This window comes from Tursiops truncatus, chromosome 8, assembly GCF_011762595.2.
Source record: "Tursiops truncatus isolate mTurTru1 chromosome 8, mTurTru1.mat.Y, whole genome shotgun sequence".
Classification (NCBI taxonomy): Eukaryota; Metazoa; Chordata; class Mammalia; order Artiodactyla; family Delphinidae; genus Tursiops; species Tursiops truncatus.
This window is the reverse complement of record NC_047041.1, coordinates 45,513,291-45,536,069: the sequence shown is the minus strand read 5'-3', so window position 1 is coordinate 45,536,069 and position 22,779 is coordinate 45,513,291. Positions and strand designations below refer to the sequence as shown.

Sequence of the window (22,779 nt, the reverse complement as noted above, 5' to 3'; positions counted from 1 at the left end):
TCTTCTCATTCACTCTTCAAACATTTATGAGTTCCTACTTTGTGCTAGGTGTACCCTGTTAGGCACTAGGGAGTCCTGAAAGGAACAGGAGCCGGTGACTATGCTCCTGAGTCTCCTGGCAAAGACACGTGGATTAACATGTACTGGTGATCCTGGGCCTCTGCCTCGGGCAGGCCACTTCTCCAACCTGTGAAATGGAATGCTGCCTGTTTCATGTCTGTGGGATTAAATGAAATAACGTGAGTGAAATGCTCAGCACGGGTGCTGGCACACAGGAAGTGAACGCTCAGTGAATGCCAACTGTTCTCCTTATTACCATTACTATTTGCTCATGGGGCAGGGTGACACAAGAGAGCTCATTAGCCATGCATGAGATAAGCCCTGAAGGGTGGTCAGGGGCTCATCCTGCAGAAGGGGGCTGGAGGAACAGGGGCTGAAGTGCTGTCACCACATCCAGTGTAACCACTTGTCTGATGGCCCAGGCAAGGCTCCATGCACTCGCCCCGTCCTCCACGCCACCCAACAGGCACACTCACTCTGGCTGTCATGCTCTGACTCACGTCAGGACCCCTGTCCACCTTGCTCTGACAGCTTCCCCCCTCCATCCATCTTCCAATCCCCAGTAGAGGCTGCCCCTTCAGGAGGCCTCCCTGATGCCCCATCTCAGGCAGCTCTCCATCTTCTCTAAGAGTCATTGTCATACAGTTTAGCACAGGAAGGGCATTTCCTGTTTGATTTCTTGACCGTTAATGACCAGATAATAAACTTGAGGTAATGGGAAGCAGACACTCTGAAGCAGCTAACAACAGGCTGTAGCACAAAAATATCATCACCAATAACAAGAGCAACTGTTAGCTTTCACTGAGCGTCCGCTGGGTTGGGTCAGGCACTGAGGCAGGCACTTCATACTCGTCACCTCATTCAACCCTCATGGCAACCCTGAGTTAACAATCCGAGGATTATTATCCCCATTTTATGGACTAGGAAACTGAGGCCAGAGGGGTAACTTGCCCAAGGTCACACAGTAGGTCGATGGAAAAACCAGGAGTAGAACCCAGATCCATACGCTTCCAAAGTTCACACTCGTTCCTCTGTGCTAATCAGCTGCTCCTGAGACTGGACAGATTAAACAGGCTGTTGACTGAGTTGGCTTTGATTTGACTGGAGATAGAATAATTCTGCTTCTGCAAATGGAGCCAGTTACCTTAATGGTTCAGCCACTGCTAAGTGCTCCTCTGTATTAGCACCAGGCTGGTCAGCCTATCTGCAAACAGGAGTGTTTGTACATCTGCGATTATGTACTTGGCCCATGACATACACGTAGCCATGTTTCCTCAGAGCAGCGTCGTTACTGGAAGGAAGGATTAGCAGGCACACGTGTACTAGTAAAGGTTTCTGTTCCAGCACTGTTACGTCATGCTCTGAGCTGACTGCTTATGCTACAGCTGGCCAGCTTCTTCCATCAGTCAACAGCAACAGCAGAGAGGAGCCGCTGCCGGGACAAGAGCTGGAGGCAGTCAGCTCCGAAATTGTACAATGGAAGCCAACAGCTGTTAGGGGACCGGAAGGCATTTCCTCCTCCTTCTGCCTAGTAATTCAGGACTCAATGTTTGGGACTTTTATGAGTTAGGGTGACGTGGACTCCAGTCGGAGACAGGAAGTGGGATTACTGAGGCTGCTGTTCTCTGACTGAACCCCAGGTTTACGAGGGCCCCTGAGCACACGTCTGGGATGGATATATGGGGGTCTTAGAAACACAGGCATCGGGAAGTCTTAGCAGACACAGCCCTGAGAATGGCCTTCCTCCCAGACATACTTCTGTGATCAGGTACAAAATTACAGATCCAGAAACACAGTGTAAATTCCCGAAAGGAGAGTGGACGATACGCTACTCCTTACTGCCCAGAACCAACCCAAAACAAGTTCTGGGCTCAGAGACTGGGCTTTGGTGCTGCAAATGTATGGAGGCTGCCTGTAACCGTTCCACCTATGATGTGCACAGTTCTTGTTCTAGTGGGATTACGCTTCCATTTTCCTTCCATCGGATAACCAGCAGGATGCAGAGGTGCTGCCCTCACACAGCCCGTATGGGGGAAGGGAACCATAAGAAAAAAGCTCTACATTCAGTCCCTCTACTTTCTGGCCGTGTGATTCTGGAGAAGGTGGCTGCACCTCTCTGAGTTTGCTGCATTCACTGGGTGGTTGTGCCAGTCGAATAAGAACATTGAGATGCTGGCATCTCTTTGTAAATTCAAAGACGTGGCAAAAAGATTTTTAAAAGCCTGTGACTAAGCAATTTAGCAACTGCACTTTATGGTATTTATTTCCTTTCTTGTCTGTTTTCCCTGCAAGACAATAAGACTTTTGCGGGCAGAGACAATGTCTAATGAATCATGTGCCCCTCTGCCAAGCACGTCTTGCATATTTTTACGCTTTATTGTTTCTAAAATGGTCTCATGTGGTTTACGTCATTTGACCCCAAACAGGGCAGGTGTTATTATCCCCATTTATAGAAGAGGCAGTTGAGGCCCAGGTGGGTCAATGTCATGCTGAGGGCGTGTGGCTAGTACAAGCCAGTCAAAAGCATGTGACAATAATGGCTCTTTCAATTGTTTTGCCATTGGAAGACTAGTTTACACAAAGTTGTTGGATAAGGACCAACGTGGAAGAGAAATGGAGGAGTCTGCTCCTGAATCCTTGGTGACTCTAGGATTTTGTCCTAAGTGAACAAGGGAACAGAGGTGGCTAGCTGGAAGGCTTATGAATCATTCTGTTGGCAAAATTCCCCGCGGCGGTTTGAATGCTTCAGACCCTCTCTTCCCAAGAGGCTACGATTTAAAACTTAAATAATATTGTTCTTGGCACCCTGATGGCCCTCTAACTCAGCTGAACCTCCACAGGGTAATGGCACAGGAAGGTGATGGGCAGGGGAGCCGCTGAGGACAGGGGAGTACCGCTTCCTTCCTCCAACAGCTAGACGGCTCCTTGACGAGTCCAGCCTGGGAGGACTGGGTCAAAAAGTGAACTATGACCAGGAGGAATAAAGCACACAGACACTGAACAGGCGTTGTGCGTGCATGCCTGGTACGTGCCGTCAAGTGGGTAGGGGTGCCAGCGCTGGACGTGAGGCCGACCAAGGACAAGTTCATCTTACAGGGCAACTGTCCAGCAGATTGTTGTTAACCTGTTCCAGCCCTGATGTTATAATCAAATCCTCCTCCTCCTGGGCCTTGGCCTCAACTCCACTCCCCTATCAGGTGAACCAGAGAGGAGGTCATTCTGCCCAGGAGACAGATGACCGATGTGCATACAGGGGATCAGGGTAACCAGTCTCCTTCTCTATGGTGACAGCAGGAGGCGGGGCTGAAAGTTAAAAGCTGAAGTACTGGGAATGCTTTCCGAACTGTATTTCCACTTCTAAATTAGATTTATATTAAAAGAAAGGGAAAGGAGAAATGTAGAACCTCAAACCATGTGAGTTTTTCTTCTTACCAGTGCTTAGTTTACATCATCAACATTAAATGGTTTCATTATTTCCTCCTGAGGTGGGGTCTAATCCTTGCACTTAATGAATTTGAGAATCTCTTAAAAAATTTCTCAGCTCAGAAACATGATCGGCTCTGGGACCTCTGTGCTTAGAGTCCACAGGTACTTAGTTAATCAAATCATTCTTTTCTATTGGTGATTTCCTAAAAGGTCACTGGAATTCCTACAATTGTGGCTTGGCTATTCTAGAGTGACGTTGTGTCCTCTGAAGGAAGCGAGGTTGACATTCAAAGAGAACTGCAGGGTGACCTCTCCTCCAAATGTCTCAAAATAGACAGCTCTATGCCCAAGGCTATATTTAGTGCCATTAGCTACCAAGCTCTTGTAAAACCTCTATCCTGTGATAAGTACAGTCAATATTTAAAGTCTTCTTTAAAGGACAAAGGAACAGCTTATTCTAAATTTATTCTGATTGACTAAATACACCACTGAATGACTGATTGGGTCACTGTTGAATAGTCTGGAAATTTAATTTGCTGTTACAGATGAATATTCAGTTTGTGGGTTGGTTTATATTTTATAACTTCTATTAAATTAATGAAGATGTGAGTACCATTTTTTAGTGCCTACTAAAGGACAGGCTGTGTAGATATTGAATGAACCAATGCACTATTTGAATTTTATCCTTCTGCAATGTCCATATGAAGTATAATATCTGCCCAAGGTTATATAGTTAATAAGCTGTGGAGCTGGAACACAGAGTCAGGTCTGTGTGCCACTAAAGTCCATATTTGTCATCACCATTTTGCACACATCGCTTTGCATCCTTTGTTGTGATCTGAAGATTTTGCAGTAACGTTTGTCAGCCACATTAAAGACAGTTTGATCAGTCTACTAAAGTGAGACTTTCTTGGCTCGCCTTATCCCGCTAGACCCCAGCCTATTACGTTTAACACCTTCTCTAGAGGGAAAGGGGAAAAGCATTCAGCAACATTTAGTGTTCTTTCCCCAAAGGTGGGAGAATGACAAGGGCTGGGAATAGAAGGGAAATATTCACCCTAGGAGAAATAAATACGGCTGAGCCTATCACACCAGCTCTGACTGTGAAATCAATTTAATAGGGAGCAACCAATATCTAAAAAATGATGTCGACTTGAGCAGAAAATACCAGGTTGTATCGCATTTAGCACGAACAAGTATCGTTCTGCTAAACTTTTGCTTAATTTCAAGTGTATGTGTGTGCACGTATGTGTGCGTGTATATTGTGTACTGTGTACTGGCTTGTGATGGAAAGTGTATTTTTTTGTGTGTGTAGTACGCGGGCCTCTCACTGCTGTGGCCTCTCCCGTTGCGGAGCACAGGCTCCGGACGCGCAGGCTCAGCAGCTATGGCTCACGGGCCCAGCCGCTCCACGGCATGTGGGATCTTCCCGGACCGGGGCAGGAACCCGTGTCCCCTGCCTCGGCAGGCGGACTCTCAACCACTGCGCCACCAGGGAAGCCCCTGTAAAGTGTATTTTTAACTGAAGGTTGTGGTTTAAACGTTTTGAGAAACACCGTAGCACAGGATAATGATGACGAGTGATGGAGTCTGACTGCAAAAGACTGAATGCCAGCTCTGACCCTTACCAGATGCACCTGGGTACGTTACCTAACTTTTCAGGTTTCAGGTTCCTCCTCTGTAAAACCGGGCTGATAACAGTATGGACTTCATAATGTGTGTCACATGTAGCAGTGTATCTGATGCTCAGTAAGGCCTCACTAAGTAAATGTCAGCTATCGTTATTTCACACAAAGCAGGTTGGGTGATAATTTGTTGGCAAAAGCAATGCTTTGTATTATGTCTCCAGAATCATTTCAATTCCAGACACAGACATCCATCTGCTTCCTGGGCATCCCGACCTACATGTCTCATAGGCCTGTCAAACACCACATGTTGCAAAGCAAACTCATGTTCCAGGCCAAACCTCCCTCCCACACTCTCTACTCAGCAATGGTATCCCACGGCAGCTCATTAGAAATTTGAATCATCCTGGATTCCTCACAACTCAGTCCGAATTTGCAGTCATTACCAAATCTAGGTGATTTTCTATCTCCTGAATAGTTTGAGACAGAGTTTGAGATTCCTCTTTTATCCACCTTCCTCATTCTCATCCTCCTTTTTTTAAGAGCGACATCATCCCCGGTCTGCTCATAAATGAATGGCTCTGCAAGTCCTGGCCTCCAGTCTTAACCTCCCCCATTCCTCGCTCTCATCGTCTCACCCCTGGAATACACCTTTCAGAACTTGCCAGACTGACATTTTCCAAAAACCAAATTTGATCATTTTACTCTCTAACTTAAAACATCTTTATCTGACCTAGAGATTATCATATTCAATACTAAGTGATATAAGTAAAACAAAGACAAATATATGATATGACTTATATGTGGAATCTAAAAAAATGATGTGAACTTATTTAAAAAACATAAATAGACTCACAGACATAGAAAACAAACTTATGGTTACCAAAAGGGAAAGGGGGGTGGGATAAATTAGGAATCTGGGATTAACAGGTAACACAATACTATATATAAAATAGATAAACAACAAGAACCTACTGCATAGCATAGGGAACTATATTCAATATAGCGTAATAACCTATAAGGGAGGGACTTCCCTGGTGACGCAGTGGTTAAGAATCCGCCTGCCAATGCGGATTCGAGCCCTGGTCCGGGAAGATCCCACATGCTGTGGAGCAACTAAGCCCGTGCGCCTAGAGCCCGTGCTCCGCAATCAGGGAAGTCACTGCGATGAGAAGCCCGTGCACTGCAACAAACAGTAGCTCCCACTTGCCACAACTAGAGAAAGCCCACCTGCAGCAACGAAGACCCAACACAGCCAAAAATAAATAAATAAATAAAACAAATAAATTTATATATAAAAGAAAATAATCTATAAGGGAAAAGAATCTGAGAAAGAATATATGTGTGTGTTATGTGTGTGTAACTGAATCACTCTGCTGTACACCTGAAATACTGTAAATCAACTATACTTCAATAAAAAATCTTTATCAAAGCCTGCAGCGCTTTTCATAAGCTGTGCTCCACTAATCACTCCAGTGCATAGAAGGATGAAAGGTTATTGACCTAAACTTACAATTCTCAAAATTCAGTGTACCTGGGGAGCACCTGGGTTGCTGGTTTAAAATTCAAGTCCTAGGCCTGTACCTGTGAATGCTGATTCCTGCAGAGTCAGGGCTTTTCACCTGCACCCCCGGTGATAATGAGGAACTGCCCCAGAAGAGAAGACAAAAGTTTTGCCCAAATCCTAATCCACCGCACACGAATTCAGGAGTATAGGTGAGTATATTGTCCTGGGGAAGTATCTCAGTAGAAACGCAATCAGAAGAATTTCTGAAGGAGGTGGGGGTGAGGTGGGTGGAGACTGACTTATTAGTAAAGATTTATCTTTCGGGACGAGCAGCAATGACAAGAAGGAAAATGCTGCTCTTTAATATAATTATCTGTTAATGCTATTGCCTGAAAATACGAAGACTGCATACGGCCAAAGCACAACGATGGCACTAATCATCACACGCTGTTGTCTAGCAAGGTCTCTCTTTGTCCCTAGTGGAAAACCCCGACGAGAGTCCTGGCACTGGGTAAGTTTATAAGAGAGAGAAAATCGGCTGCCACACCTATGCACAAGACAGGAGCCGAGTTCTTTCCACTGGGTCTGAATCAAAGGGATTTCTCCGTTATTTTCCCTAGTAAGAAAAAAAAGAAAGAAAGAAAGGGAGAGAGAGAGAACAGAAGCTTCAAGTTAAGTATCTGGGTATTCTGGGTAGTTACACGTTGGTGAGAAATCAAGATCATTAAACATTGGTGAGAAATCAAAACCAGTGACTGGCTTTTACAGGGAACAAATCTCTGAAGCATTTTTATGGATGAAAGTTAATGCAAACCAGATAACCTGAGGCTTGCAGATAAGGACCTTAGGAAGCTTTTCTCACTGCTGCCTCTGCTGAGCTGTCCGCCACCTGGTCCACCCTTCTTACTCAACCGAACCATCATTCACTCATTCAACTAGCAGGTACTGTGTGACGTACATAATTCTAGGCGCAGGTGAGAGGTGGCAAAGCCCATCTCACCTTCCAGTAGGGAAAATTAACACAGATGACACAAGACAAAGTGATTCATCATTCATTCAAAGCAACAAAACAAGGGGGTGCCATTCATTTGACAAAAATGTGTTAAGTAGCTACTTTGTGCAAGGAAATGTGCTAGGCGTGGGGATGCAGCTGTGTGAAAGAGAAGTTCCCATCCCCACAGGGAAGACAAGTAGTCAATAAATAATTACCACGTAATTATTTCATGATCAGAAATACTACCGAGCAGATGCAGAGGATGCTATGAAAGCATGGAAGGAACTGGGAGCCCTGATGTAGTTTCCTTTGGGGGAAGGGTGACTAGGAGAGCCTTCCCTAAGGAAGCAACCTTTGAGATGTGATATGAAAGACAAACAAAGAGTTAATTAGGCCAAGTGCCAGGATAGAGCTGAGCAGAGAAACATCCTAAATGGAGAAGAAACAGCATGTTCAAGGCTCAGAAAGGGGAGGCAGGACCAAGATGGTACAGTGTGTGGGCAACTTTGCTAAGGACTTGGGTTTTCAGCCTCAAGAACAGAAAGGTTTTAAACAGAAGAGACATAATTTGCTGTGTGTGTGTGTGTGTGTGTGTGTGTGTGTGTGTGTGTGTGTGTCGGGGGAAGATCACTATGGCTACAGCAAAGAGAACTGGGGCGATATCACTACCATGGTAACCGGGTGGATGACTGTGGTGGCTGGGAGATGGGATGCTAAGCAATGAGGATTTTGCAGTGGAGGAGGGGCTGGAAGGAAAGGAACGCATCTCAAATTGAACTTGGTACATGATGAGTTTGACAACCTTTGAAACATCCATCTGGAAATGTCAGGCAGTCAGCTGGGTATCTGGAAATCTGGGTAGGGCTAGAGAATGAATTTGAAAATTTTTAGCCAATCGGTGGTATCTGAAACCACAGCGGGGATATATTCCTCTACGGAGAGAGTTCAGAGTGAGAAAGAATCCTAGGTCTAAGCTTTGAGAAACTCCAGCATTTGAAGGCTGGATAAAGGAGGATAAGCCAGGGGAGCAGACTGAGAAGAAGCAGCTGAAAGGTAGAAGGGGAACCAGAAGATGGGTTGTCACAAGATGGCCCAAGAGAACAGTGTTTCAGGAAGGCAGGAGTGGTCAACTCTGCTAAATTTCTCTGAGAGGTCAAGTAATACGAGGACTGAAAACTGTCTGCTGGATTTAGCCAAGTGGAGGTTCCCTGTAAGCCAGTGAAGGTTGGCTGCAGTTGGACTTCTGTGGTTTGAAGAGAGAGCAGGACGGTAGGAAAGGGAATCAGCAAATGCACACAATTCTTACAAGAAGGTCAGCTACTAATGAAGAGTGGTTTACGATGGAGAGACGTGAGCATGTTTAGGTGCCGATGGGGTGGATTCCTCAAGAAGGGAGAGAATGGGAGCCACAGCCTGGCTGGCGGGGACTGGCCATAGACAGAGGAGGCCACCTCAGCAGCTGTAGCAGAAGGGAAGGAGGGATGCACAAGTGAAGGTGCTCTGTGCTTACAGGCTCAATGGGGAAATTATCTGCCGGGAGAGAGGATTGGGGATTTCGGAGTAGGGAAGTTTTGAAAGAAAAGTTGTGAGGGTGAGAGCAAGGTGGTCAGAGAAACAGGAGACTTCTGAGCACTGAAAAGGGGGTGACAATAAATATAGAGTTGTGCAACCAACTGAGGTTGGTGACAATAGATATACAGTTGTACACTTTTTCCTGCTGCGTGTTTTCCTCTAGCATGGCATGAAGGAAGCAAAACTGAATTCTTTGCTTTCTCCACGCCATGCTATGTTATCGAGGGTTGTGATTTTTCTCAAAAGAATTCAATGAAAAGACATAGAGGCAAAAAGTTGAGGATACTGTCAGGAAGAGCCGGAATGATGGACCATGGACTTGAAGCAGGACTGGACTAGGTCCGTGGGCAACAGCGATGACTGGCATAGGCAGAGGGCTGAGTGGCCTGGAGACTGTGGTGAGTTCAGAGGGCGTGGCTGACCAGGCAGCATCTCTGGTCAGAGAGTGTTGTTAGAATCACTGATTTCTATGATTTCAGTGATTCACAGAGAGGAATTTCACATGATGCCAAGGTCCAGGGTGTGACTGTGGGAATGGCTGAGGGGAAATGCAGAGGGAAGTTATTCCAGTTGGGAGAGGCCTGGGTTTTGGAGGAACCAGCCCCTTTTTTTTTTTTTTTCTGTATGCAGGCCTCTCACTGCTGTGGCCTCTCCCGTTGTGGAGCACAGGCTCCAGACGCGCAGGCTCAGCGGCCACGGCTCATGGGCCCAGCCGCTCTGCGGCATGTGGGATCTTCCCAGACCGGGGCACGAACCCGTGTCCCCTGCATCGGCAGGCGGACTCTCAACCACTGCGCCACCCGGGAAGCCCCGAACCAGCCCTTTGATGCTGAAGTCATCCAAGATGATGGCAGGATTGGGGTGGAGAAAGTCTATAAGCTGGTGCCAAGGTCCTCAATGAATGGAAGGTGGTAAACGACAGTGATGAAAAGGAGAAAAGGTCAGTTGCTCTCTAAATAGCGCAACTCTTAGAAAAGGCACAGAGAAGTGGTTTTTGTTGCTGTGGAAGTTATTTGTTTAAATAAGAGAGGATGGGAATGGGCAGTTCTAAAAGTTTTATTCTTGAGGAATAAAAGGCTATCTACCTTTGTCCTGACTTGGAAGGTTGAGGAGTGTGAAAGCAGCATGAGAAGGGTTTGGGAGAAACAGTCAACTCAGGTTGGGGGTAGGTTTAAGTTAATAGATGGAGGTGGAGATAACATCCTGGAAGGGACTGAAGATGTAAGAGAAGGTCATTATTCCTGAAATCCAAGTGGAAGGGTATGGGGTGGAGAATGGAAAGCTGGGTCAGGGGCAAGGATGTACAGACATGACAGTTTGACAGAGAAAGAGACGCAAATAAAGGAGCAGCTGGGAATGTGAGGAGAAGGGGGCTAATTGCTTGGCGTTACAAAGGAGGTAGACAGGAGGGCTTTGCAAAGGAGGTCATGTCTAGCTGAGATCACGTAGAAGTTCTGCCGATGGGCAAGGGGAGGGGAGGTACTCCAGGTAAGAGAATCAGCATACGCAAAGAGGCAGAGGCCTGGGAGGTGTGCTGCACAGGGCCAGTGTAGCTTGCTTCAGTGGGGCTGCTGGGCAGAGCAGTGGTGGAGATCAGGCCAGAGATCTGGGCAGGCCCAGGGCAGGCAGGCCCAGGTCATGGAGGGCTTTGGGGTCCAGCTGAGGGCCCTGTGACTTAGGGAGCTCCTGCAGGCTTTTAAGTGGGGACAAGGCATGATCCCTGGTTATGTCTGTTCCAGACAAGTGGGTCTCTTTGCTCTCCTCATTGCCCCCTCCATGCTTTGGCTCATACGGTTCATGGAGAGTCCAGCCTCAACCCTCCTCCTCATCCCTGAGAACTCACTCAAGTCTTAGCCCTGGAATAAAGCCTTTCATGACTACTCCAGTCCATACCTTCCTCCTTTTCCACAAATGTTTTCATTGTTACAGTCAGAATCATACCCCAAAAGAAAGGCAGTGGAAAAGGCCACCATTGACCATTTGTGTTAGCAAGTGTCCTCCTCACGCATTTAGAGGAAGACCTGGTAAGACATAAAATTATAATTATGAGACAGTAAACTGTCTCTCTCTCCTAGAAAGAAGGCAGAACAAGAGTCATTCCTAGAGCACTGGAAAAAAGGATTCCTTCTCTTTTCTGTTTTCCTAAGCAAAAAAAAAAAAAAAAAAAAGTGAGTACTTTCAGGTTCAAGTATAGACAAGGGCTCAGTTTGAAAGCCCTGGGTTAATACTCTCAGAGTTAATGACTGTGTGACCTTAAGCAAGTTACTCAACTTCTTAGACTCTCAATTTATTAATCTGTAAAAGGGGTTAATAATACCAATTCCACAAGATCATCAGAAGACCATATAAGATCATTCGTGTGTTCGTTCAACCTATGTATTGCGTGCCTTACTGTGTTCCAGGCACTGTGCTAGGAGCTGGACTGTAGCAGTGCACAAGAGGGGCACAGTCCTTGCCCTCCTGGAGCTTGCAGATCACAGGGAGAGAGAGAAACATTGCATAAATAATATCTCAATAATTGCTAGTATGATAATCTAGGGAGCCTGGCACGCCGCTCGGTGCCTGGCTCAGAAGGCACCCTTCATACACATTACATAACTCCCTCCCTTTCTTCACTTCTCTCAAAATAATATAACAAGTGCTGTCTGCTAGTATATACTAATTATCTATTTCCGAAATTTTCAGGGGCTCCCGCTCTAAGTAGGTACTATCTCAGTCCCACATAAACATAGATGGGTTGCCGAGGAAACCCAAGGTGACTAAGTTCATGTCCTCTCCAGGCTCCTAAATCAAAGGAGACCAGTAGAAAATGACCGCATGAAGTCACATAGCTCATCTTCAAAACCTCTGGCTCAGCAGAACAGAAAGTGCGAACACATCAAGCTCCAGGGTGAGCATCGTCCTGGGACTCTGGGCTGTGTGCAGGCAAAAATGGCAGCTCTGAGTGTGAAGGCCTGGCCCTCTCCACAGCCTGTCCAGGCACTAAAATAAGAAGGGGAGGGCAGGGCCCTTTCCTCTACTCATGGGCTCAATTCATTTCTGGTGAAAGAAAGCCTGGGCTTCCCTAAGGTTTACTCGTGAGTGACAATGTTATTTAAAGATCTCTGGGCACAATGGCTTTCCTAACTCCCCAGTGGCCTGGGACAAAAGAACCAGGGCCCAAGCACTGGCCCTGCTCATTGTGAAGCAGCAGCTGCGGGTCCTGAGGCTGGAGAGAGATTTCCTCCTCCTGCCCTCCCTGCCCTCCCAGCGCCTGCCTTGTGCTCTCTGCACGGCTGGTGCACAGGCTCTTAACAGAAAAGCTTCCTCTTTTATTCCTTTACCGGCAGCTGGGGTAGGGAATAAGTCTCACTGGCTTGGTAATTCAGGCAACCTTATTTTGGGCACTGACTGGAGATCAATTGCTCTCTCCTTTCTTGGTAACCTCGCTGTCCCCTGCACCGTCCTGGAGCTCTAAAAATATTTGTCAATTTGCTGCAAGTGTTTGTCTACAAGTCTGTCTCCCCATTTAGATGCCTAGGTTTCCTTATGGCAGGTACTGTGTCCTACTTATTTTTACCTCAGTGCTTGGCATGTAGTAGGAGCTGAATACATGTTTGGAGAAAGAGAGAAAGGGGAGAGAGAGAGAGCACGCGAATGGATGAATGAATAAATATTAGTCTCTGAGGTTGGACAACTAGATTAGGAGATGCCAGTCTGGACTTTGAAGACCCTAGTGGGTCCTCAGAAGTTTCACAGAGGTGTTGAGTGGGGAGTGTCGTGAGAATAGGTGTCTGTCTTGCTTCTCCCATGAAGCTTAACTCAGCTTTTATGATATTCATTGAGCTTCCTTATTTGAGATTTTGTGTGAATAAAAGGTTCTGTGGCTAAGAAAATTGTTTGAAAAGAATACTGGGCTCAATTTTTCTCCCTTACATCTCTTCCTGCTTTGCTCTTTTCCGTGACAAGGCAAGTACTTGTATCTCTTCTGCTTCTGACCACTGGTAGAACATTCTCCTGCATCTTATCCTTGGAAGGCAGGAGGAATGACACGGATGAGGGCATTCACTTGCCAAGTACTCACACTGTGTTCTACTTGGGCCAGAGTTCCAACAGCTAAGCTGCTGCCGCCTGGTCCCCACACGTCCTGGTTCTCCTTACACATCACATCGCAGTGATGGGGCTCTTGAGGTGAGTGGTGTTTGCAGACTCGATCTCCAGCTCCATTTTCTCACGCCTAATTTTAACATAACTTACACTGCACTTCATAGCACTTCTGCTGACTGTCCCAAATGGGGAGGGAGCCCAGCCCCCAGAGAACAGAAGTGCTGCTGCAGACGGGACGGTCATGGACACTGTCTTGGAAGAGCTCGTCACTCAAGTTTGAAAAGGACATCATCAGAGAACCTGACAAGCCCGGACCATCATAAGGTCATAGAGAGACACCCCCCGACACACACCCTGCAACTTTGTCTATTTACTCACTAGCAAGGGTCTATAGAGCACCTACTATGTGCGGGGCTGTGGGGATATAGGGATGGATACGAGAAAGTCCTCTTGTTAAGGAGCTCCCATCCTAATGATGGAGACAAAGTAAAGAAAATGAAACAATTCAAGATGACAAGCACAGACACAGAAATGTATCAAGTGCTAAGGGATTACAGAGCGGGGAGAGAACAATGCTCCTTGAGGGCTGTGGGAGCAGTGGGGAAGGCGTCACTGAAAAGCAACATTTGAATTAGACCTTGACTTTGAACAGTTCTTCAAGCCTGGAGGCAGGAGATGGAAGCAGGGCAGGCACGGAGCACCTGAGGGAAGAGGAGCAGATGTGGGGTGCTGGACCATATGGGGGGTGGGACTGAGGGGCAGTCAGGCTGGAGGGATAGAGTTGACCAGACTGAAGTGGGGTTCGCAAGCTTTGCTAATTGTGTTACTCTGCGGGCGGTGAGAAGCCACTGGGGGCTTTCAAGCATGGTCTCACGTGCCCTGTTAAGGAATGCTAATGATCCTGTAGGCGATGCGGAAGGCAAGCCCACAAGTACCGACCCAACCTTCACAGTGAAGAGCCCTCTGGCAGGTGAGTGGACGGATGGGGAGGGGCAGAGGCTGGAGGCTCGAGGCAGTGATAGGCTGTGGCCGTGGTCCATGTGAAGAAGGAAGATGCTCTATAACAAGCAGAGCGGAGGAAATGAAGTGGAAGAGAAGGGATAGCTTCAAGGTACATTTCAGAAGGAGAGGACGCAAGACGGGAGCCTCCCAGTGTATGGAGCCATGTGGGGAAAGGTAGAAGACCTTCCCCAGGCCTGGGAGACTGGGGCCAGCCCCCATGTCTGTTACTCAGCGTCACGTGGGCATCCATGAGGCTGGGGTCCTCACAGTCTTTACGATGCCGTTCTGTTCCTGGGGTGTGATGAGCCACTCCAGCATCAGAGTCGTTGACATCAGCCCCTGTGGTTCGGAATGTGCTAAGTGATTGCTCAGTTCTGGTTGTTCTATTCCAGTTTTCTGCAGGCCCCCTGTTATGTTGTGTCCTCCAAAATTCATATGTTGAAGTCCTAACCCCTGTACTTCAGAATATGGCTGTATTTGGAGCTAGGGTTTTTTAAGAGGTAATTAAGTTAAAATGGGGTAGTTTTGGTGCACCTTAATCCACTCTGACTGGTGTCCTTAAAGAAGAGGCAATTAAGACACAGACTCAGAAGAGAGAGTCCATATGCAGACACAGGGAGAAGACGGCCCCACGCAAGCCAAGAAGAGAGACCTCAGAAGAAATCAAATCTGCCGACACCTTGACCTTGGACTTCTACTCTTCAGAACTGTGAAAAAATAAATTTCTGTTCTTTAAGGCATCCAGTCTGTGGTACTTTGTTATGGCAGCTCCGGCAAACTAATACACCTCCTGTGAACAAAATCTCACCCAGGGTCCAAGCCTGCCTGAACCCACCTGGGCAGGACCTGGGACCACGTTCGCTCTTTTTATTTCTCCAGCCAGTCCAGCTTCTTCACTGGCCCATCCCTTTATTACAGTCACCATGACAACGGGTGGGCAGGTGAGTCCAGGGAATTCGGTCACTCAAGCAAGAATGGCACCGGGTTATTACCCGCAGGGGACTGCTGCTTTTCTCTAAAGAGCCAGTCGATTGGATCACAAAGCTCGCAATAACCCAGCTCTCAGGACACTCTCAGACCTGGCTTCTCAGGCGTTAGGAGGGAGAATATTCCACTTATACCAGGATGACTATTGAGCTTTGTCGAACAAATACCACTTGGAAGAACAACATAAACGGACTCCATCTTCAAAAGGTAAAGGCTATGGTAGAGGTCAAGGAGCACTTCCCCAACTGTGACGACTCCCTCACTACATCCGAGGAGAGAGAAGTGGGAGACCTGTGGCCTTCAGCAGGCAAACACAGGGCGTTTTACTATGACTGATGGGGCGACACGGTTTTGCTAGACAATTGCTGGATGTGGCTATAGCTCAGCCCCGACATCTGACGTAAGCCATGTATCTAAGGGTTGCTACTGAAACCCGTAACAAAGGAGCATTTTACGCAGTTCCTCTCCAGATTTGGAGATGTCGGGTTCTCTCCATTTCTGGCTAGCAACAAAACAGAGGAGGTTAGAGCCGTGCTGTCTGGAAAGTCCAAGGAAGTCCCCCCAATTCAGTATGACCTGGAGAATACACTTTCTAGTCACTCCTCTGGAAGGAAATTCAGGAAGGGGAAGAGTACAGAACTTATGACCCAAAGAGACCTGCATTTGAATCCTGGTTCCATGGGTGGCTAAGTCTGTGACCTTGGGCAGCCTGTTTACCCTTCCATTGGCCTCAGCTTTCTCATCTATAAACCTGGCATAATACGGACCCCTCTGCACACGGTTATTACGAGGATTCAGCGTAAGAGAACAAAGAGAACAAAGAAGCTGCATGGAGATGATGATGGTGGGCTAGGCTCACATCCAGGAAAATGACTCACTTGTGTACACAAGAGTACAGGTCACTGTTACCCTGACAAGTTAACATGGCAGGTCAGCAATTCCTCAACCTTTCTTTTTTTTTTTTTTTTTTTTTGTGGTACACGGGCCTCTCACTGCTATGGCCTCTCCCGTTGCAGAGCACAGGCTCCGGACGCACAGGCTCAGCGGCCATGGCTCACGGGCCCAGCCGCTCTGCGGCATGTGGGATCTTCCCAGACCGGGGCACGAACCCATGCCCCTGCATCGGCAGGCGGACTCTCAACCACTGCGCCACCAGGGAAGCCCCTTCAGCCTTTCTTTACTCACGCGGTAGAAGTCAGCGGGTACCTGAACTGCCAGGCACCATAATATACAAAACAGACAGTGTCTCCCCCACTGTAGGAACTGACGATGCCTTTCCCAACCTGCTGGGAATCTTAACACCGGTCACAAAAGGATATTACAACGCTCTGGACACCTTTCTCAAAAGATGCTACTTTGCTACAACGGTCGTAAGAACAACAGCTATCATTTCATACATTAGTTTTATGCTTAGCATTTTGTAAAACAACACGTTTACATATATCACATGAACCACATAAAGTCTTTGGAACATCAACACACAACCAGCAGGTTGCAGAGCTGGGTCACAAGCCTGGTCTCCATCTGACTCTAATGTCAACAGGGATTTTGTAACGTACCTTTTTTTTTTAAAGTTTAAAAGTAATATATGCTTATTGTACACTGAAAAGAAAAATTAAATAAAAGCCACACCTAATATCATCACTCAGAGATAAACAGTGTATTGTTTTGCTCTATTTCCTTTCTTTATTTTTTCTGTGCTTAAAAAAAACCCCTTCATTTAAACAAAGTTGAGATTATACTATACAGAAAATTTCATATATATATGTATTTTATATATATATACATATATATATGGAATTTTTTCCTCTTAAAATTATAAGACAAGCACTTTCCCACATACTAAAACTTCAACCTAAAACATCACTTAAAAATTGAAAAACAACTCCAACTGATTATCTAATAATTCCCCTGTTTTGTATAATATAATTGTTTCCAAACTTTCACTATTATAAATTATGCTGTGATGAGCACACTTAAAACTTTGTATTTCTGATTTTTCTTTAGGTTGAACTACTGGACTTAAGGGATTGATGACTTTTTCATTCATTCATTCATTCAACAAATATTTAATGAGCACCCACTAGGTGCTGGACAACATTCAAAATTGGTAACGCAGTAATAAGCAAAAAATTTAAAGACAGACAAAACCCCTTGCCTTCAAGGATCTTATGTTCTAGAGAGATCTAAACATTTTTAAGTCTCCTTAGGCATATTGCCAAATCACCTTCTGAAAGGCTGGAGCAACTTACAATCCCACTAGCAGTACATCAGTAGCTGTCTTACTGCATGATCACCAGCACTGAGTATTCTGGTTCAAAAATTTTTGACAATTTCATAAATTGTCATGGCTATGTTGCATTCCTTAAGGACATTTCCCCTTCACTCTCTCCCCCGTTTATTCACCACCTCACAAAACACAAGTAAACTGAAGAGACGTTTAAATTCCCATCCAAATGGTAAGTTTCAAAGTTGTTTTTTTCCCTCCAGTGAGAAAACAATCCCAGCCCCAAGTCAGGGATGGCAACAGTGGAATCACCTCCTATACTTTGCAAGGTAGCCAGAAATAATGATGATAAATCCATGTTCTGTTAGGGCTTGTTGTGTCTGGGAGAAAAGTCAGCAGTGAGTTTCTCCAGCCAAAGGCCAGATTTCTTTAGGGGATCAGCCAGAACAAGCCAGGTGGAATCCCTACAGGTAGGGGCTAGGGTCAGGATCAAATGGGAGTCTGTCACCAAAGTCTGTCACTTGGTAAGCTACAAAGCACTGAGCAGTAGAAAGGAGTTTTATTCTTTTTCATGGAGGCCTTTGGAGGATGTTGAAGACTTTGGCAGGGCCTTATAACATGTATGGAAATATATAAAAATAAGTCAATAAAATATCAATAAGGAAAGTGAAAATATTATATACATAATATTTTCAGAGTGTTTATCATGTGTTAGAAATTTTCAGAATTCCCTTTTTACAATACATCCATACATAGTGCTTACTCTGTATCAGATACTGTTTTAAGAACTTCTGACTCCTGTGGTCATCATAATCAGCTTATGATGTAGATACTATCATCTCCATTTGACAGATGAAGAAACTGAGGCATAGAGAGATAAAGTACTTGTAAAGCAAGGATCAGATCCCAGTTGTTCTGCCTTTAAAGCCTGTGCTCTTAAAAACTATCTTATAAGAAGGAAACTGATGATCAAATCAAGTAAGTAATCAGCATGGTTCAACAGTTCAGGTCAAGAGGGATTTAATGAATGCCTTCTATGAACCACGCACTGTGCTGGCCCAAGGTCACAAAGCTCATGAGCGCGAGGGCTGGGAGCTTGCATCTGGCTCAAGGTCTGTCTGACTCCAGGCCCTCACTGTTTCTACTACACCTTGCTTAAGGGAAAATGTTTTCTTGTTTGGGTTGATGTCTAAGAGGTGAGGCTGGCACAGGGCACGGTGCTCTTGGAACAAAATGCCACATCTACAGGAACAGAAGCTCAGCTGTGCTGTGCTTTGGGAGGGCAGTCATGTTCGAAGGCAGATCTGGATGAGCCCCTCTCTATACCTTTGAGGCCCCAGATATTCTAATATGGTCCAGATGGTTTAGAATTTATCTTTTTGGTTCAGATCCCTCCATGCAATGAAAACAACAGTCTTTAGAATTCCAAGAAGTGTTCATAAAATCCTGGGCCTTGGCATTAGAAATGGTTGGACCTTCAGTTATTGAAAACTCTCTTATATGTTTCCCCTGACAACTCACTCTGTGCCCCAGATCGCTTTGATAGCTCCCTTAACGGTTGCCTTCACATTTTAAAACCTATGAAATTACATATTTGAAGGGATTATTCATTTTTTTCCTATGGAAAGCGTACACACCCCATAATGCTTTAATAATGATAACCAGATGTATTGAGGGCATTTTGACAAGGGGTTTCTTTAGCTAATTTGAGAACATACTGAATTTCAGTCTCTTCTGACTCGTGCAAAAATGAGCAGAATGTAAAGTGCCCTATAAATTTCCTACTTGTGCAATTTTAACACTTTCATCATAGTCAAATGAAATATATTTGAAGCCAAGTCTCCCCTTTCTCCATTTTGAAAGTACAGGTTTCGGGCTTTACTCAGTAAAGCCCAGGAAAACGTTTAACCAGAAGGACTGGCTACTCCTACTAGTTCCCACTCAAAATTCATCCCATAATACCTCCCAGTCATGCTTATGCTCTGACCTCCTTCTTTCTTACTCTCAGAAGAGCCCGAGAGACTTTAAGAAAGTTTATTACCTACATGTAGAATCGTAAGATGCCAGGGATGGAAGGGACCTGAACGATCATCTGGTCTACCTCTTTCACATTACAGCTGAGGAAACTGAAGTTTCAGAAAGGTTCCATGATGTGGCCAAGATCATGTGTGTAGGAAGTGGCAGAGTTTAGACTTGAACTGCATTCTGAGTGCAATGTTCATTTATTATATCACTTTGCCTCTCTCTTCTGCTTTCATTTTCTGTACTTTCTCTCCTTTTTCTTTATGTTTTCTATTTCCCCCGTCAGAACTAGGTCTTGGATGATGGTGGGATGGGTCAAACCATCCTTAATGGGTGTGAAGTGGTATCTCATTGTGATTTTGATATTCATTTCCTTAATGATTAATGATGTTGAGCATCTTTTCCTGCACTATTGGCCATCTGTATATCTTCTTTGGAGAAAGGTCTATTCAAGTACTTTGCTCATTTTTTTAGTTAGCTTTTTAGTTTATGTTTTTTGTTGTTTTGTTTTATTTTCGTCTTTTTGTTGTTGACTTGTAAGAGTTCTTTATATATTCTGGACACTAAATCATTATCAGGTATATGACTTGTAAACATTTTCTCCCATTCTGTAGCTTATCTTCTTATCTTAAAGCTCAGTGTCTGTTGCTTATTCAGAGACTTCTTATGATACTAAAAAGTTTGTTTTCATATTTCTAAGTACAGCTGTCTTATACCCTTGAAACTATAAATATTTGTTATGGGAAACTACATTTGTTAAAATTGGTTATAGAAATTCATTATTAAACTTTGTGGTTTGTAGTAGAAAAAAATAACAAGCATTTAAACATCTACTGTGTCTCTTGTCCTCAATGTATTTTGATTTAATTTGGAGCGGAAAACTTTTACTACTGACATGGTTACACCACACATAATCCAGTGCAATGTACAAAGAAAGTACTGGAATTAGCACCCAGCTTCATGCCCAGTCAAGTTCAGACAAGCTGCTTTACCTCTGCCCCTCTGTTTTCCTTATCTGTAGGATGGGGTGATAATATCCTCTTTGCCTCCCTCTGAGGGCTGTTGTGAGGATCAAATGAGAAGAATGAGAACCTGCACCAAGGAATCAGAGACTCCAGTGGAACAGCCTTGCCGACCCCCAACATATACACACAAAAGTACTTCATAAACTGTTATCCATGCATGGGTGTTGTCCTGGGCAGGCCAGGCCAGACGGTGTCCTCACAGTACTGCTGGAGTGAGTTTTCTAAAACACAATTCTGGCCGAGTTGCTTGCTGTCTTCTAAAACCCTACAGTCTCCCCCTCTTCAAAAAAGGACTTGGTGATCTGACCCTATGGCCTCTTCTCTGGCTCTGAGCCACAGGCCCCTAAGTCTGGCAGTGCCAACCTGGCTTCCAGTCTGTACCACCCTCTGCCACCGTTGGCGCATCTGCATGTACTGTTCCACAAACACACAGCTTGAAGGCTGGATATACCTCTGGGTCACGGAATCTGAGACCAGTAGCCAGGTGTTGGTCCTGGGAAGTGTCTTAGAAGTGTGACGGAGAAGAAATGACTCTACCCTTTGAAGACTTTTGTTGGGAGCTCAGTTCTGCCACCAATAGCTGTTTGACTCTGGGCCAGCCTCTGGGGGCCTCAGCTTCCACAACCATTAATTTAGGTGAGCTCAGAGTCCCTTTCAGTCTATGACCTGGCATTTACTCTATGACCACTAATCTTTTTAGTTTTATTGAGGTATAATTGACAAATAAAACTATAATATATTTAAAGTGTACAATATGATGATTTGATATACATACACGTCGTGAAAGGATTCTCTGCATTGAAGTAATTAATATATCCATCACCTCACGTATTTACCCTTTTGTGAGTATGTGTGAGAACACTTAAGTACTATTCTCTTAGTAAATTTCAATTATACAATACAGTATTATCAACTACAGTCACCATGTTATACATTAGATCAGATCCTTATAACTGAACGTTTGTACCCTTTACCAACCTCTCCATATTTGCTCCATCCCCAGCCCCTGGCAACCACCATTCTACTCTTTGTCTCTATGTATTCAACTTTTTTAAAGATTCCACGTGTAAGTGATCCCATGCAGTACTTGTATGAACAAGTATTTTCTGTTGCATTATACTGAAGTCGGTGATCCTTAATAATAGTCATTATTCACTAACATTTACTATTTTGGCTCTATTTAACTACATTATTTAAAATCTTTGTAACAACCTTTAAAAAATAGATATACAAAAATCATGCCTGTTTTACAGATGGAATGGACAAGTAACTTGCCTGAATCATACAGCCAGAAAGGGAGGAGCTAGCTAGGGTTCAAACCCAGACAGTATGACTCCAAAGCCCATAGCCTTTTCAGGTCAAGTCCCTTCCTCCAGGACTCTTTCAATGATTTTCTCTTCTCTGAGTTTGCCTCTCTGCCCCACCTCATGGGCCTCCCACAACTGCCCAGTAACATTTGACTATTTTTCCACTCTACCAATTTTCTAAGGGCTTCCAAAGCCCACAGGTGTCCCTCCCAGAGAAGGATCTGGGAGTCCACTCCATGCATCAGAGATCTGCCCCCCAAAGCTATCTGAGCTCATTTGAAAAGAACAATAACGGCAATATCATGTGACCCTTACATAACAAAGATCAATTTATCCCTTGCTATCTATTATATATATATATATATATATATATATTTATTTTTTTTTTTTTTTTTTTTTTTTTTTTTTTTGTGGTGCGGGCCTCTCACTGTTGTGGCCTCTCCCGTTGCGGAGCACAGGCTCCGGACGCGCAGGCTCAGCGGCCATGGCTCACGGGCCCAGCCACTCCGCAGCATGTGGGATCTTCCCGGACTGGGGCACGAACCCGTGTCCCCTGCATCGGCAGGCGGACTTTCAACCACTGCGCCACCAGGGAAGCCCGCTTTCTATTATCTTATGAGACTGCCACAGCAATTCCATAAGTTAAGTGAGGACTGATTTGATAGATGAGGAGACTGAGGGTCACAGAGTTCATCTGCCCATGGTAACATACCTAGCTCCAAGTACATCATTTCCCTCCTGGGCTAAGCTGGAGTTTGCGGAAATATCTCAGGGACATGCCTTCCTAAGGTTCTCTTTGTGGACAGAAAAGGGGAGAGGGTGTCTCTGCTCACTTATAGCTACACACCCAAGTGCCACTCAGATGCAACCCTGGCTTTGATCCTACAGAATCAGTCAGTGGCAGTCTTTGGTAAAGCTATTTTCAGGGCCCTTTCAGTG

At 45.2% G+C, this 22,779-nt stretch overlaps 1 protein-coding gene and 1 long non-coding RNA gene across 9 annotated transcripts in view; one reads left to right on the top strand and one right to left on the bottom strand.

The window, feature by feature from the left end:
* ME3 (malic enzyme 3) overlaps positions 1–22,779 on the bottom strand; it is a 438,110-nt gene that overhangs the window by 111,345 nt on the left and 303,986 nt on the right. The gene's annotated exons all lie outside the window — the stretch shown is intronic.
* LOC141279334 (uncharacterized) lies at positions 8,789–21,278 on the top strand. Its single transcript, XR_012333381.1, has 2 exons — positions 8,789–10,124; positions 20,530–21,278. It is a non-coding gene; the product is annotated as an uncharacterized lncRNA (long non-coding RNA).